The following is a 16,682-nucleotide window of genomic DNA, read 5'->3' as shown; positions in this document are numbered from 1 at the left end:
CAGCTGCCATTTAAAAAGAATGAGTAAAAGTTAGGTTTTATTACCATTTTTTTCCAAGTATCTGGTTGATCCTCCAGCATCCACATCAATGTATGCCACTGCGTGAAATTATTGTTTGCAGGATTTCTTTACTCTTTACCTTCGTTGGTTACACTTTGATATTAGCAGAAACACATATTTGAGTATTGTTTTTGTTGACGTCTTACTCTCCAAATCAAAAACAGCACTTTCTTGACTATTTCTGCCTGTTCTGTCAGGAACTGCATAGATATCTGATGTCACCAGATAGGTGACCTGTCAAGCAAGATAACATTAAAGGAAGATGCAGATGGAATCAGCTAGAATTATTCCAGCTAGTTATTTTCTCATTCCAGTTTTGTATTAGTTGAGTTCCCAGTTTGAAAAAGTGGGACAGAGTTTGTTGCTGATGTGGATTGAGCACTCAATATTTGCTTTAAGATGTCCAGAAGTGCATGGAGACTTGTTGCTAGTGATGAAAGGGAGTGCTGCATTGCTTATTGCTGATAATGTGCTGCCACCCAAACAAGTAAGTACATAGCTAACAACTGTCCCTGATTTTAAAGAATGTAAATGTTATGTTTTATTATTATTATTATTATTATTATTATTATTATTATTATTATTATTATTATGGAGAATTCCTAAAAGAGATAGGAGGGAGACCTGTTGTTCTCTTTGTTTAAGAAGAGTGAAATGTTATTTCACTATTTTCTGGAGAGAACAACATCTACGATAACAACAATAATGCTGAAATATGTTTCTTGTAATACCACTGTATCACCAACAAAAGTAAAGAATGGTGAAGAAAGAGAGAGATACTTGGTTACTGTGGACAAGAAGCTGTTATGCACTTTTTTTTGATGAGGTATTGCTGAAATAAAATCACCCTTCTTAAAAGTTTTACTAGGTTTTAGGCCTCAGAGAGTAGCCCAGCCCTGCAAAGCTACAATGCCACCCACACATTTAGAATGCAGCATGAACATGTGAAAACCAAAGGAGGCAATGTTTCAATCTATATTAGAGATAAATGCACCTCACTTCTAGTTAGACTGGACAACTCCATGGAGTTACTCTAGGTCCAGGTTACAGTGGGTGAGACCCCCATTCAAGTCCTAGCCAGTTACAGATCCCCCTCCATGGGTCATGACACCCGCAAAGCCTACTTAACCCAACTGAAGACAATCCAAATTTTACTGAACACACTGGTTATGGGAATTTCAATTATCCCACCATCCACTGGGAAACCTACTCTAGCCCAAACTCACTAGCACAAAAGTTCCTTGAATTTGAGAATTTAAATGCCCTGGAGCAAATTTTCCATGCCTTGACAAGATTAACAAACATTATAGATCCGGTCCTCACCAACATGTCAAACAGGTGCACTGCTGCAACTTTTGGACCCTCATTGGTTAAAACTGACCACAAATCAGTCACCTTCGAACTGACACTAACACCAGAACTCACAAAGGGTGAAATCAGACTAAAAAACTTCACCAAGGTAAACTACACCCTCCTAGGTGAATGTGTAAATGCATTCCAAGCCCCATCCCAAGCTGAAAGTGGTAACTACACTGAAGCTTACACTAAAGCCCAGTACAATCACTTGCATAAGTGTATAAACTCAGCTGTACCAGACAGAATCAAAGCCAGAGCACCAAGTAAAACCAAACTGCCATAGTGGAATTCCAGCATTAAACTCTACAATAAATGCAAAATGTTGCTGTCCAAGAAATCAAAGACAAGGACCCAACAATGGAAAAGTACCTTCCTCTGCCTTAACAGGCAAATAAGACAACTTGTCAAATCCTCCAAGAGCTCCTTTGAGAGAAACCTAGCAAGTACTGCCAAGGATAACCATATGGCCTTTTACAGCTATGTACATAACCTAAAGGGGAGGACCCAAGCATGTGCAGAACTGATGGGCAACAGTATCCCACACACTGACCTCACAGAGATAGCAAGCCTGCTAGCAGATAGGTTTGGTGAAAATTTCACTCACTTATCCACTCTTAACCTACAACAAATCCTCCCCCAACCCCCCTCTCCACCTTACATATCTGAAGAGCAGGTCCTCAAAGCCCTGTCCAAGGCAAAGAACATGTTCTCCATGGAACCAGATGGCATACCAGGCTGTATTTTAAACAGGCTAAAACATGAACTAGCATCTCCACTGAGTACCCTTTTCAATCATATCCTAACCACAGGATTTGTTCCTGCAGAATGGAGAACAGCTACAGTTATTCCCCTCCACAAAGGTACCTAGCAATATACCCTGGGAATTACAGATCCATAAGCCTGACCAGCTTCATCTGTAAGGATATGGAACATATCATTATGGACCTCATAAATAAAGACATATGTGAACTCCAAACTCTGGATCCTACCCAATTCGGCTTCATGAAGGGCAGATCCTGCCTGTTAAATTTGGTGGATTTCTTTGAAAGTGTGACCAGGGCCACTGATGAGGGCAAATCTGTGCACACAGCATACCCTGACTTGACAAAGGCTTTTGACACAATCCCACATTCAGGCATTATCAATAAACTTAGCATTAGCAAACTGAATGTAAACCCCTTCATTTCAAGATGGGTTGCCAACTGGCTCACAAACCAGACACACACAATCAAAGTGGGTGACTCCACATCAACCAGCAGACCTGTTACCAGTGGGGTGCCACAGGGGTCAGTGCTGGGACCCCTACTGTCTGGTATATGTTGTTGTTGTTGTTGGTGGTGTCTTTCATCTTTTCCCGGTTAGGGGTCACCACAGCAGAACTCCGGTCCTCTAATGATTGGCAGTAGATTTTTACGTGCCGAGTTGCCAGCCCGGACACACAACCTTCAACGAAGGTATACCCATTCACGCATGTTTCCACACAGAAGATGCTCTAGCTGAGAATCGAACAGGACAACATCTAAATGTGAGGTGACAACGCTACTGCAGCACCCCTACTGTCTGGTATATACTTCTCAGAAATTTAGGTCAAAACTAGAAGGTTGTGGTGGACCAAGTTTGCAGATCCCCAAATGATGTCAGTACATTCCAGGATGGTCTCACACAGACCAACAACTGGTGTATTAGTCATGGTCTCAATCTGAATGCAAATAAATGCATCATCATTCCCTTTGGCGCAAACAATGTTCCTTCACACTATCAAATCAATAACAATAACCTAAGTACCCATGAAGAGGTAAGGGACCTGGGATCATAGGTTGACCGCGATCTTAACTTCGACCACCACTTGTCTACCATTGTAAGGAAAGCTTTTCACACAGCTCACTTGATTAGCAAAGGCATTGCTTCAAGAGCAAAATAAGTTATAACCCTCCCTATACTCAGCACTTATCTGGACCATAATTGAGTATAATGCCCCATTCTGTATGTACTGTACTAAACAACTACAGCAGTTAGAGAAACCTCTGAGGTTTCTAACAAAGAAGATCAAGGGCCTCCAGCATGTGCCTTACACAGACCAACTAAAATCCCTGTCACTATACTTGGTATCATATAGACAAATTAGAGGAGACTTATGTCTGGCCTACAGAGCAACCCAAGACCCAAACCTAATGAAGTTACTGCATATCCATAAATCAATGGGTCTAGGTCTACCCATTCCAGGGACTTAAATATGGCCTGTGACTTAAATAGGATATGCTAGAGGGATAGATTTATCTCCCAGTGACTGCCACATCATTGGAAAAGGCTACCAATTCATGTGAAACACAGTACCTCTATGATGCTTTTCGACAGGAACCTGGATGAGTGGATGGGGCACTGTAAATTCTTAACAGGGATAGCGCTCACAACCCTCCTGGACATTGGCAGTCATCACTAAATGCAGTCTTTGGTATTGACTAGTACCTCTACTGTATTACACTGGGTTGAAACGGCTAGGCTTAAAATGATATTGGGTTCGATAGCCTAGTAATCCCCTATGATCCTATGATGTCAGTTCACACATTTATAATTGATAATGAATTCCACTTCATGGCATAAATCCCATCAATTAGAACATTGGATCTTGTGTACCTGTGAGTACAGAGTCCCAGGTTATGTCATTACACAAGATATAGTATTCTCCATAATCTTTGATTCCATGCTTCCTTTATTCCTTTGTTGGAGCTACAGGTCAGTAAGTAAAAAATACAAATTATTTTCATGCCAAATTGCTATATTAATACATTTGTTAATAACATTCTAAGGATTATTTTTACTTCATGGTATTAGATGAAGCTTACATAATGCTAGGAACATTTTTCACTGCTACCCGGTATTTTGTAGATCTTTAAATTTGTTTAACAATAAAAATGATATTCATGCATATGTTCATATTTTATATAAATATTTCAGGTTTTTTCTACACAGTAGCTTGGTGGAGCACTATTTCACAGGACAGTTCTGCGCACTGTTTGAGAATGTCTGTTGATCCAAATACAGTAGCTGATAAGCAAAAAAGTGACTTTGTTTTGTGCCAAAATGTAAATGTGCCATATTAGTATTTCTGCAAATCACTTGAGCCAAATAGGGTATATATGGTACTTCTTGATATCATATCTAAGCTTACTCCCTGCTGCAACAGTTGCTAGTATTTTTGGCTGTATATCTGCTATAGTTTGGCAAATATTTATACTTGTTTAGTCATAAAATATGCATACTTGTCATAGTTCTGTACATATCTCTGGCATTGTGCAGTTGGATGGGTCGTGATTTAGGATTTCATACTCCCTATCACCAGAGATGTCATGAATGGTTTCCTACACCAATGTAGTGCTTGGTATTACAAAACTGAGTTTTTCCCTGGAATTACTATGAATTTATGGCATGTGGTAATAATTATATTAATAAACTGACCATAAGGGTAATGTTTTTGAAAATATTCACAGTGGTGTAGTGGCTGCAGTGGTGCAGCAGTTAGTGTAGTTGCCTCACAGCAAGAGGTTCTCCGGTTCGATTCTCTGCTGGAGTGCCTTTTGTGTGGAGTCTGCATGTTCTCCCTGCAGGCAAGTTAGTTTAAAAGACATGCAGGTAGGTACGTGTGTGTATGTGTGAGACTTCTGTGAAGGATGGGTGCCAGGCTGGTAACTCGACACAGGAAAAACACCACTGCCAATCGATCTGCAGACTGGTGATCCACTGTGATGATCCCTAACCAGGAAAAGCCAAAAGACATTTTTCTACATCTGGGAGAGGAATAAAGATAATACAAAAACAGACAGCACTTAGTGTAAGTTGAAGCACAGGCTGTACCATGTATTTCAGCACAGACAAACTTAATTATAGGTCAGTTAAAGTCTATGAGTGTAGTTGTCAATCTGGAACAATTGTTCCTGTTACAAGTATTAAACTTATTATTTGAAGATGTGCGTAGTTTTAAACATTTGTATTAAGTTCATAGGTTATGGGGTAGTCTGGGGTGTGTTTGTTTTTTTTGAGGAATTGCATTAAAACTAAAAGTCTTTTAAGATGTGACACAGGTTCAGATGGATATGACAAGAAACAACTATATAAAAGATCAACCTGCCATACATTAGTTCATGTAACACAAAAGCTGAAAATAGACATTAAAAATTAAAGCTGTTATACACAGCTGGTGGGAATAATAACCTCTTATCATTATGACAACACTGTCTATATTATCTTTGAACGTGAATAGTCTCTTGGGTACATTCAAAAAAGAAAGACTAGTGAGCTATATTAAGAAATGCAGAATGCAAATAGCTACGCTACAGGAGACGCACTTGGAAAGAATTGATCATATAAGTTTGATAAAGAAAGAATTTCAGGATAGTTATACACCGGAATATCTGGGTACAAAGGAAAAGGGGTGTACTTATATTAATTGCTAGAGGAGCTCCAATAGTGACAGAAATGGAAAAAAAGATAATAATGGCAGATTTGTAGTACTAGGGGGGCTACTGGCGAGGCAGGAGGATTATACTGGGATGTAGTTATATTCCACCTATAATTGCTATGATGGAACTTAAGAATATTATAGGAGAAATAATCAGCTTTCTGCTAGGAATACTACTTATAGGTGGGGACTAGAATTTGATTTGCAACAATAAGGATGTATCAGGGGGCCTAGAAGAGAAAATATGACAAAAGACGGTAGATTTGTGAAAAAATTTATGAAAATATTTGGTATGGAAGATGTGAATTCAGTAGTAGAAGCTCAGAGAAAATTTATACATTTATCCCCAAGGTACAAAAACTGGGCTAGTCTAGAAAGAAATTATATTTCACAGGAACAGGTGCATTCAATTAAAAGTTTTGATATGCATCCAATAACTATTTCAGATCGTGTGCCAATAATAACTAAAATAAAGATACAGGGTAATTAAATAAAAATGAGACACTGGTGCTTCCCCCCACCTATCTGTTAAATAGAAAGAAATTTAAGGAATGGGTAGTGGAATTTATTCAGGTGTTACTATGAAAGATAGAAATTTCTTTAGAAAATATAGCTAGGGAGTGGGATAAAACGAAAGTGGAGTTTAAAATACGGTAGAAATAAAAGAAAAAGAGATATAGTTAAGAAGTAACAAGAATTATTTAGAGGGACTGACAAAGGTTAAAGTATTGCAGAATAGGGGGAATCTCACAGAACAAGAAGATGTGCAAATGCAGAGAGCTAAAGAGAAAATAAGAGAATACCTGGAAAATATGCATGAGCTTAGAAAGACTGCTGTTAAGCAACTATTTTTTGATAACTCCAGAGCACAAAAGCTTGTATCACAATGGCTCAGGCAACAGAAAGCAGAAAGTGTTGTTGCCAAGCTTAGGGAACCTGTAACAAGAAAAATAACTTGAAATTCTGTAGAGGTATTAGAAATATTTCAAAAAAAAAATGCAAATCAGTAGAAAGCAGAGACGTAGAAATCAGGAAAAAGTACAAATGGAAATGTTTATGGAAGAATTAAATATGCCAGATTTAGAGGCAGATGAGGCTCAATTATTAACAGTTAGGATAGGAGGAGATGAGATAAAAATGGTGATGCATAACCAATCTACAGGAAAGTCTCCAGGAATAGATGGTATTCCTGTGGAAGTGAGAAAGTTAAGAAGAAAGAAATTATAAAGATCTGGAAGGTTTTGTTTAATAGTATTTTAAAAGGATGAGAAGTGTCAACCAACATCCTGGAAGAAAGCTGTATTAAAGACATACCAAATCCAGCTTCATATAGGCCCATTTCAATTCTAAACCATGATTATAAAGTGTTTATGTCTATAATGGCTAAAATACTGGCAAAGATGATGCCAAAATTGACAGATGTGGATCAATGTGGTTTTGTGGAGGGGAAGCAAGCATTTGACAACATTGACAGAACACTGAAGATCCACAAGGAAGCAGAATTTAAAAAGATACCACTGCTGTTGGTGGGTCTTGAAGCAGAGAAAGCATTTGACAGAGTAAGCTGGGATTTTATGAGTAGGGCTATGGAAGCATTTCCATTCCCTGACACAATAGTAAGGTTAATTAGGAGGATATGTGAGGGAATGGAGACAGAAATTAAAGTGAGGTAGTCCCTCTGATAAGTTCTGTTTGAACGGAAGAACAAGGTAGAGGAGTCCTTTTTCCCCATTGTTATATGGTTTATATCTGGAGTCATTGGCAAAGAAAATATGGTACTTAGAAATTCAAGGATGCAATTGGTATGTCATTCAAGAAAAGCTGGTTTTATTTGCAGATGATATCATTTTGTGCCTGATAAAACCAGAAAAGGACAGTTCAATGATGAGGAACATTCTAAGACAGTTTCAAGTTTTTTGGGATTTCAAAATTAATGAAGATAAAACAAAGGCTGTAAACTATGTATTCACGCAAGAACTGGTTCAGCAATACCCATATTTATGGGGACATGATAAAAATGAGCTACGTAGGAGTATGGGTTAAAAAGGATTCTGTTATGGCAACTCAGGATATGTGGAAAGAAACCAAACAAAAAATAATACAAAAACTGAGAAACTGGAAGCTCTGTTTTATGGATATGGCTAGCAAGATACAAGTAATGAAAATGTTTTTAGTCCCTTTAGTTTTATACACAGGCCAGGCATATTTTTATCAGCCAGAGGAGAAGTTGTGGATAGCAATTAATAGACTTGAAGGATTTTAGTTGGGAGGGGAAGACGGCAAGAGTCAAGTGGGATAAGTTGATCCTTATAGTAGAACAAGATGGTTTGGGATTGCCTGACTTGAAGAGGTATTTCAGAGCAACACAGTTAAACCTGGTATACATAGCACAATCAGAAAGCTATAGTTCAAAGTGGAAAGGGACAAAGATGGAACGGGAGGGAACCTCAAGAAATTAGGAAAGACTGAGATTTTGGATGCAGATCCTTAAGGAGAAGAACACTAACTATGCAAATATCATACTCATAAAGTAGCAACAGGTATTCTAAGAACTAAACTATCACATGAATGGAGAAAGGAGATTCTGCATATGGGGATGCCTGCAATTGGGAGTAAAGAGAAAAGGCAAAAAGGTGGAATTTACTGAAGAAAACTGACAAAGGAACCAAGTTATTGGGTGCAAATAATTAGAGAGGAAAAGGTAACATAATGGGAAGAGACCAAGAATACTTTTGGACTGCAGGCTAGAGATTGCTTTCTCTGCCAAACATTGATATCAGCTTATAGGCAAAGAGAAAGAAATGGGGGGATTCTAAGTGAAAGATCTGCACTGGTAGCAATGTGTAGTACAATCTAGAATAGAAGCCACTGCTACAAAATAGACAATTAGTAGGTGCCATAAAATATTGTAGGATAACTATAGGAATTAATCAGAGGAGGTTAAAAAGAATTGGAAAGAGAGGTTGGATAAGCAATTCACAAAGAAACAATAGGATGGTATATGTATGGCCCCAAATATGTAACAAAGTTTATAAAAGTTACCCAAGCAGACCCCAAAAAATTTTTTCTCAAGTAAATTGCAAATATTGGAAGTGTGATGGGGAAGAAGGAGGTAATTGGGAACACATTTTTTGTGAGTTTAATGGGTTGGCATATTTTAAAACTTCTGTATAGACCACTCTGTCAGAAATACTTGGTGAACAAGTTGGTGTAACCAAGGAAATTATTTTTTGAGCTGTGATACAGAATTGGAATTGCCTAGACACAGTAAGGCCTTGCTGAGTTTAATTCTGGTGGTTGCCAAAAAAGGTAATTAATAGAAAATGGAAATCAAAGCCTAAACCAGCCATTCTAGAAGTAGTGAATATAGTAACAGAGTTAAAAGAACTGGAAGTGAGATCTTTAGAAAATGGAAGGAGCAAATTACATAGAAAAAAATGGAAATTGTGAGAACAATACATACAGAATAATGTTTTAGAAGAAGAATGAGGTTTAAGAGAAGGCGGGAATTGAATGAGCTATGTGATGTTTGATTGACAATGACTGTATTGAAGATTTTATGTGATGTATAATGTTTGCAACTGAAAATATGTCAATACGGTTTGTTTTCATTTATATAAATCTATGATTGACTATATTATAAGTGATAATTCAATAAATATGTCTCTTGTTTCAAAAAACAATGCTGAACATAAGGTGGTATGTCGTGGTATGAAATGAAAGCTGACATAATGCTGCAAAAGTTGTCACTGATACCAGCTGTCTGTGTATTACCATTCGGCAGATATTCAAACTTGTTCAGTAATTAAATATGAGTAGTAGCATAATTATCATATTCCTGTACATATCTTTGGTGCTGTGTACTTGAATGGATTGTGATTCAGTATTTCCCATGCCCAGTCACCAGAGAGGTCGTGAATGGTTCCTTATACCAATGGTGTAGTTGGTAACACAAAAATTATGAGCTTTTTCCTGGAAATATTATGAATGCATGGTATATGTTCAGAATTACATTAATAACTTCAACCAGAGGGTGTTTACATGGGACATGATAAAATTAAGTACTTAGAAGTATGGGTTAATAGTTGGTGCCTCACCAGTACTGCATGGTAGATATTTACATTAATTTGTCCATTAAATAGTCACATATGTATACTATTCATAATTATGAAAATATGTCAAAATGGAGTACCATTTACAAATCTAGTCTGCAGTCAAATGAAGATCACATCTGCCAGAACAAAAGTTATAGTGATAGTTGGGGTTTGTCTACTATGGTTACAAAGAGATTAATATTTGTTTACATAATTATAAGAAGTAAATGCATATCTTATCTAATTACTTGTTCAATATGAAATTATTATATCTGGCTGATACAGTAATATCACCATTGTGAAAAGAAGTGTGCTGAATAACCTTCATACTTTAGCTTTTTTGTAAATTTTATCGTTTTTGAGATATATACATTTGTTTACAAATAGGCTAAAAAAGTGCTTTCCTCAGAATTTTAGCTCAGGTGAAGGCTGCCTGGACAGGAGCTTTTCAGGTGTCAGGAGCTGTGAGATTCTACTCAGAATATGTGTGAAATAGTTAATAATAGTGTCCTTCTAAAGCTCTGTAAAAGTGGGTGGCTCCCTACTCCCTACTTCAAACATCCAAGGTGAATTCTTTAAAACATTTTCAACAATGGCAAACAGCAACTTGTTAGGTGATATGGTATTGTGGGTTGTCTGATTCAAAAGTTCTCAATTGAAAATTTCTATATAAAGTCTAAAAGGTCTGTTTTAATGTAGTTTTTTGGAAATAAAAGTTCTTTCTATAAGATCAAAGAGCAGCCAGCAAGATTTTACCCACTTGCAAATTAGGTGACTCACCCTCACCTATCAATGAAGTCCCTTCAAGGGACAATTAAAAATCTGACATTCCTTCTCCCTTCCTGGCAGCTGCTTCAACCCTGCCCCTCAGTCAACACTATAATCCTTCTGACTAACTCAGTTAGATTTGATGAAGTCAGTGTAATGATGAAAGCACCCTACAGTTAGTAGGGTTTGGCTTTATTGGCTTTGATGCATTCAAAAAGACCTAAAACATAAAAACAAAAAGTCATGGGCATTCAGTAACCATGTTGCTGAAACACTGGTATGTTCTTAAGGCGTCATTTGCATATATCCCATGGGTCTCCACTATACGACATTTAAGGTTTTATACAGTGAAGACCCTAGCTTGGCTGAATCTTTTTGCATTTTACTGAATGGTTTTTCTGAGTAACCTTTCCACCCTTTGCTTGGAAGTTGTTTGGGATATTTTGCAGGCATCTTAATGTTTATGAGCATCAGGCTAGGTTTTAATCCCTGTGTTTCTAAGTTATAGCCAAATAATTCACTTATGCTGTACTGATGAGGTCAGAAAAAGTCTGAAACATATATAAAAGTATGATCAAGAAAACAGGTGCTCAGCTGATCATCTTCAGTAGATTTAGATTAATATCTAGCTTTTTATATACTTATTGTGTTTGTGCTGTACTGGTCAATATACTCACATTTGCTTGCTTCTTTTGGAATACCACTATCCACTTGGCATGAAGTTTGTTTCGTTGTTCCTGGTTGGTAACTTGCTTTGCACCAACATTTTTTTATAGCCAAGGATTTGTTCAGGTCAGGTGACCTTTTAATTAGCGAAATCATACAGGTTAAAATGTATTTCATTCAAAAATAATATGAACTCTGAATAAGAAAAAAAAAACTGAAGGGCATTTACGATCTGCATAAGGAAGAAAAGGAAAAAGTTGAAAAGTAATGAAGGGTTTCTGGGCACTAAACTACACCTAATTGTTATTATAGGGGAAAAATAAAATAACTCTGGGATGATGTGAACTTCACTTGAAAGTGAAGTTATTCTTTAAGGTATGCAGGCAAATACATTTCACTAGTCTCTACCAGACAAAAGTATTATACTATGCACATCTGCCTTCCAGCTATCAGACAAGAGATCCCCCTGAAATGCAAAATCTTGCCACCCCAGACAGACATTTGAATGTTATTATTTATTCCTAAACCAAGGCTGTTATGCATGCATATCTTGCCCCTGTATCAGCACACCAGAGTAAACTGCCATTCTGTACAGAACTGCATTAAACTCTCAGAAACAAATATAATTCAATGGAATATAAATGCATATTATAAAAGCATATTACAGTTATTCAGTATTCCACTAGACAGACAAAATGATATATAAAGCTTGTAACAAATATCTGGCAAGACAGCACATTTTCTGATCGGTCTTTAACACTAAACAGATGATTTTCCAAGTATAAATGGAAGCAGGCACTACAGGCCAACAGGCAGTTACCACAAACCTATGAATGCCAGCTTATTTTTGTCAGAAATGCAGGATGTATAAGAAACCCTCATGACTGGAAACAGAATGAATACATGCATCAAGAATAGTATAATTTACTGGCCTGTTTTCCATATAACCAACAGACCCAACAATTACAGATATTAACTCTTACCTACCTATTATGCCTGATTAGTCAGACGGCAGTTGAGCAACTGTGAGTTAGTTAGTATGAATGCCCCATTTCCAGATATCAGATCCAAACACAAACATAGTTTCTGTTTTTTTTTTTTCAAATCTCAGGCAAAAGTAGAAAGTATTTTAAGTCCAAAAAGTTATAACTTGATTCTATCTACAACATTTTGTTTGCATGTTGATATCTTTCCCTTGGAGAATTAATGATTCCCTTCACCCAAAATAATAACTTTGTAATAATTGTTGTATGATGGTAATAAACCACATACTCCATCCATCTTTGTTTTACATGGCCCATGAATAATTAAAAGGATTCATTTTCCTGCCAGCATTGCTCATTCGTCATCTGCAATAAGTACCAAATTTATCATGATCTGTAAAGTAAATCTTAATATTTCTAAACACAAGAGGCTGTGTTATTAATTTGTTGTCATATGCAGGAATTATTGGGAGCTCAGAAGGAGGCTTACTGCTAGCATTTCTTTAAATTATGACTTTAAACTTTGTATGCATGTGCAAGCTAGAAAAATTGTTATTAGACGAGGTAAAATTAAATCTGTTTCCATACTTTACTTTAAACAACAGCTATGGAGACAAACACTATGCCAGATGCATGCCAGCATTATGTCTGACTCCAAAGTAAAGCATCTTCATATCCTTTTCCCTGACAACCTCTGAATCCATGACAGGCATAGAATTGCCACTTCAGAATTATAACTAGTTTTTCACTACTAGCATTGTTATTAAGCTGCCCAGGTACTATACTAAGTGTATAAACAACAGATAGCCCTTTTGTTATTAAGCTGCCCAGGTACTATACTAAGTGTATAAACAACAGATAACCCTTTTCTTTAAGAAAAATATGTTATGAATAGCTGCAACTGCATATACAGTGTGTTTCCATAAAATTAAATTGGACAAAACCATGATATCATCAATACACTGAGCTACAGACACTTTCTGTGCTAGACATGAATTTCACTGTGCACATATTAAATGAGGGCTGCAGTTATTTTTGAATAAAAAAACGGTCATTTTGAGGACTGTAATCTCATTGCACTCCTATCATTTGTTTGCTCTTACAACCCCATTTTTTTCTATAGAATTTATGGTACACAGATTACATTTTTCATTGTAACATGGATTCTGTGACACAAAGACATACTACTAGACATTACCACAACCACAACAGTGCTTGGAGGGGGATTATGAAATATTCATTCACTGTACTCCACTGGCTTCACTTTGTGACCAAGATCTGCCATGGAGCTTCATAAAGTACAGCCTGCCTGTGCCTGAATAAATGAATACTTAGTTATCCCTGTTGGCTTGGTGATGGCATCAACTTGGCATTACTACAGGCTACACTAATTACAATGAGTATCAGTGCTATCCCTATGTTAATTGAATACATAAGCAACATGCCCTTCATGAAGAGTACCATAAGGTTCAGTGTCTAGCATCCTTTCTATGTCTCAAATTACCAAAGAGTCTGATTGCTGTCTAGGTACCCATTAACAATCTTACCCCATTGTAATACAGAAACATATACATGATGTCCAGGAGAATGCCACCACTCCCACCTCCTGGTTATGTTCAATATTCTCATTTACAAGGGGTTTATCCCCTTCTACATTCTTAACAAGCCTTCCTTTAGTTACATAAATACTTATCACAGCCACCCCTCTCCCATCTCATAGTAATAAACTGTTATGCTTACTGCCCATGGAAGCCAACTGCCCCACCTCGCATTGACACACAAGGGGTTCCCTGCCAAAGGGCATAACTGCCCACTTCCTGTTAGCTATATAATGCTAACTGTCAAGGGGCAACCATCTCCCACTTTCCACAGACCCTGGGGAACTCCATTCCTACTCCTTTCCATCATAGACCCCCACTAATGCTAGCTACAACAAACTATTGCACTGTACTACAGCTACACAAGATGCACCAAGCAGTGTATGAATATTCTCCTTTATGGTGCAGGCTGACATATCACTAAACTGCTCTGGGACAGTATAGCTTACATAAGCTGCTGTAATGCAGTGCTCTGCAGGTCAGTGTGCACAGAAAGGCTACAGGAACTGGGGACTAGGAAATGAGACAGTGCTTCGAGGTGTCACTGGCTGGCTTTCAGTACCACAATCCACTAATAAATCTGTGAATGCAAAGGTGAACAGGACAGAAGATACTGAAATTCAGGGCCAATACAATAGGTTGTCTGCCATAGGATATAGAGTGGAACAAGATCAGTTTTTTATGATCACCTCGTTTTATGAATTTCAGTTTAATTGGGTAGAACACAGCAAAACGTTGCTCCTTTGCATTCTCCTATCATGTATTCCATGATATAGTACTATTTGGCATATATGCCTTCCATTGATTTGTGCTATTCAGCAGTACCAGTGGTGGGATTTTTACAAACTGCGCTGTCCCACATGCAGTATTACTGCATTGCACAATTCTACATAAGTAGCTGCAAATAATTTGCACTTTGTGCTTTGTCTTCGTGAGCCCTACCTCATGCATTTGCCAAGGATTTTGTTTTGTGCCTAGACTTTCCAACGGTGAATCTTTGTTTATAGTTAGCAGTATTTTACTTTTCATTCTAACTGATATTTCTGCTTTAGAGTGGTGAATAATAAATTTAAGTTTCTAAGCAAGATTGTATATATAACGATATGTAGCTTCTGTTAGTGCAAATTTAGAATAACTATAATTGCCTCTGGAAGCATCACTTTACATGAATGCTTAATAAACATATATTGCATTGATCACTGAAATTATATGTCAGCTCCTGCTTTTTTTATTTTTTCCAAACATAAGGGCATGATAAGTGCTTGACGTATAATTAACATTATAACCCACAGCAAACTTTTCCAAAGTATCCTAAGACATCTGCCTTGTATATTGTTTAAGTATGGTTCTTGTGCAATGTATAGCCTGCAACTTTTCTTTATCTTATTGCTTTAAGCTAGTGCAAATGTTTCTGGCAGATTCAAATTACAGCCCTGAACAACAACATTATCTCTTCCTTTATACTGCAATGATCACTTCTAGCAGGTCTCAGCACTCACGATGCCTTTCTGTAACAATTTCAGTACTAACTGATTCACTGAAGTGAGTCATGTATTTAACATATTCATTTCAAATTCTGACCAAGAAACCATTTATGTGGCTGAAAGTATTACTAAACAGATATTTAAAGGAGGTATAAGGTAAAGCAAACATATAAGTTAATGATACCAAGTAATTATATACAGGATACATTAAACAATAGATATTAGAATAATAGTACCGTATGACAAAGTGAAAATGGGAGCATTATTGAGGCAGAAATACATTTGTAGGCACTGTATGAAAGTGTACAGAGCACAAAACCCTGAAACATGGTAAAATCACTAACAAAGAAAGAAAGGATGATGCTACAGGAGAATAATTTTGTATGGAGGAGTCACTGATGGCAAGAATGAAAACCACAGAATGCTATCAGAGGCTGTTGCATGAATGTGTACTGGACACCCAAAAGGGATAAGTTAGTGAATGCGTACAATCATAGGATCATAAGATCATAGAAGGTTACTAGGCTATTGGCCCTGAGGCCCTTATAAGCCTACCCAAGAGTTTAGCCCATGTTTAGACAAGTCATCACCCAAAGCCCCTGTCCAGCAAGGACACGAGTGGAATCCCAGGGGTACATTTACTATTTACCATCCAGTTATCTAGGTTGCACTTAAAAAGAGGTAAAGAGTTACTCTGCTTGACATGGACAGGGAGACTATTCCATAGATGGTGGTGATCACCTTGTATGCAAGACAGAAGTCACCTCTGAGGAGTCTGTATGAAACTGAGTAGAGGAATAGGGATTTTAGCCTATCTGTGTATGGTAGATGTTTGAGGCCCTGGATTCTTCTGGTGAGGAACCTCAGTGATCTCTCCAGCTGCTGCATGTGCTTTGCAAGGTACATGCCAAAAGGGCATTGTAGTCAATAATGGGCCTTGTAAGGGAAGAATACAGGGATGTTATGACCTCCTTGTCCCTGGATGAGATTCCCTTACTTATGAGGTGGTCCATGTAGAAGGCTTTCCGTACAATGGAAGCAACATGATGGTCAAAAGTCAGGTTGCTATCAACCTGTGTGCCCAGATACCTCACAATTGATTGAGTGCTTAGGACGTTGTTATTAATGTGTTAATTTGTGGGGATGTCACTCTCCCCAAAGGGGATGATGATGCATTTTTGGTATTCAGCTTGAGGTCATGTTTCTGGTATCAGTCA

Source organism: Protopterus annectens, chromosome 14.part0 (genome assembly GCF_019279795.1).
Source record: "Protopterus annectens isolate FY-2018-M chromosome 14.part0, PAN1.0, whole genome shotgun sequence".
Classification (NCBI taxonomy): Eukaryota; Metazoa; Chordata; order Ceratodontiformes; family Protopteridae; genus Protopterus; species Protopterus annectens.
This window is presented reverse-complemented; position numbering follows the sequence as displayed.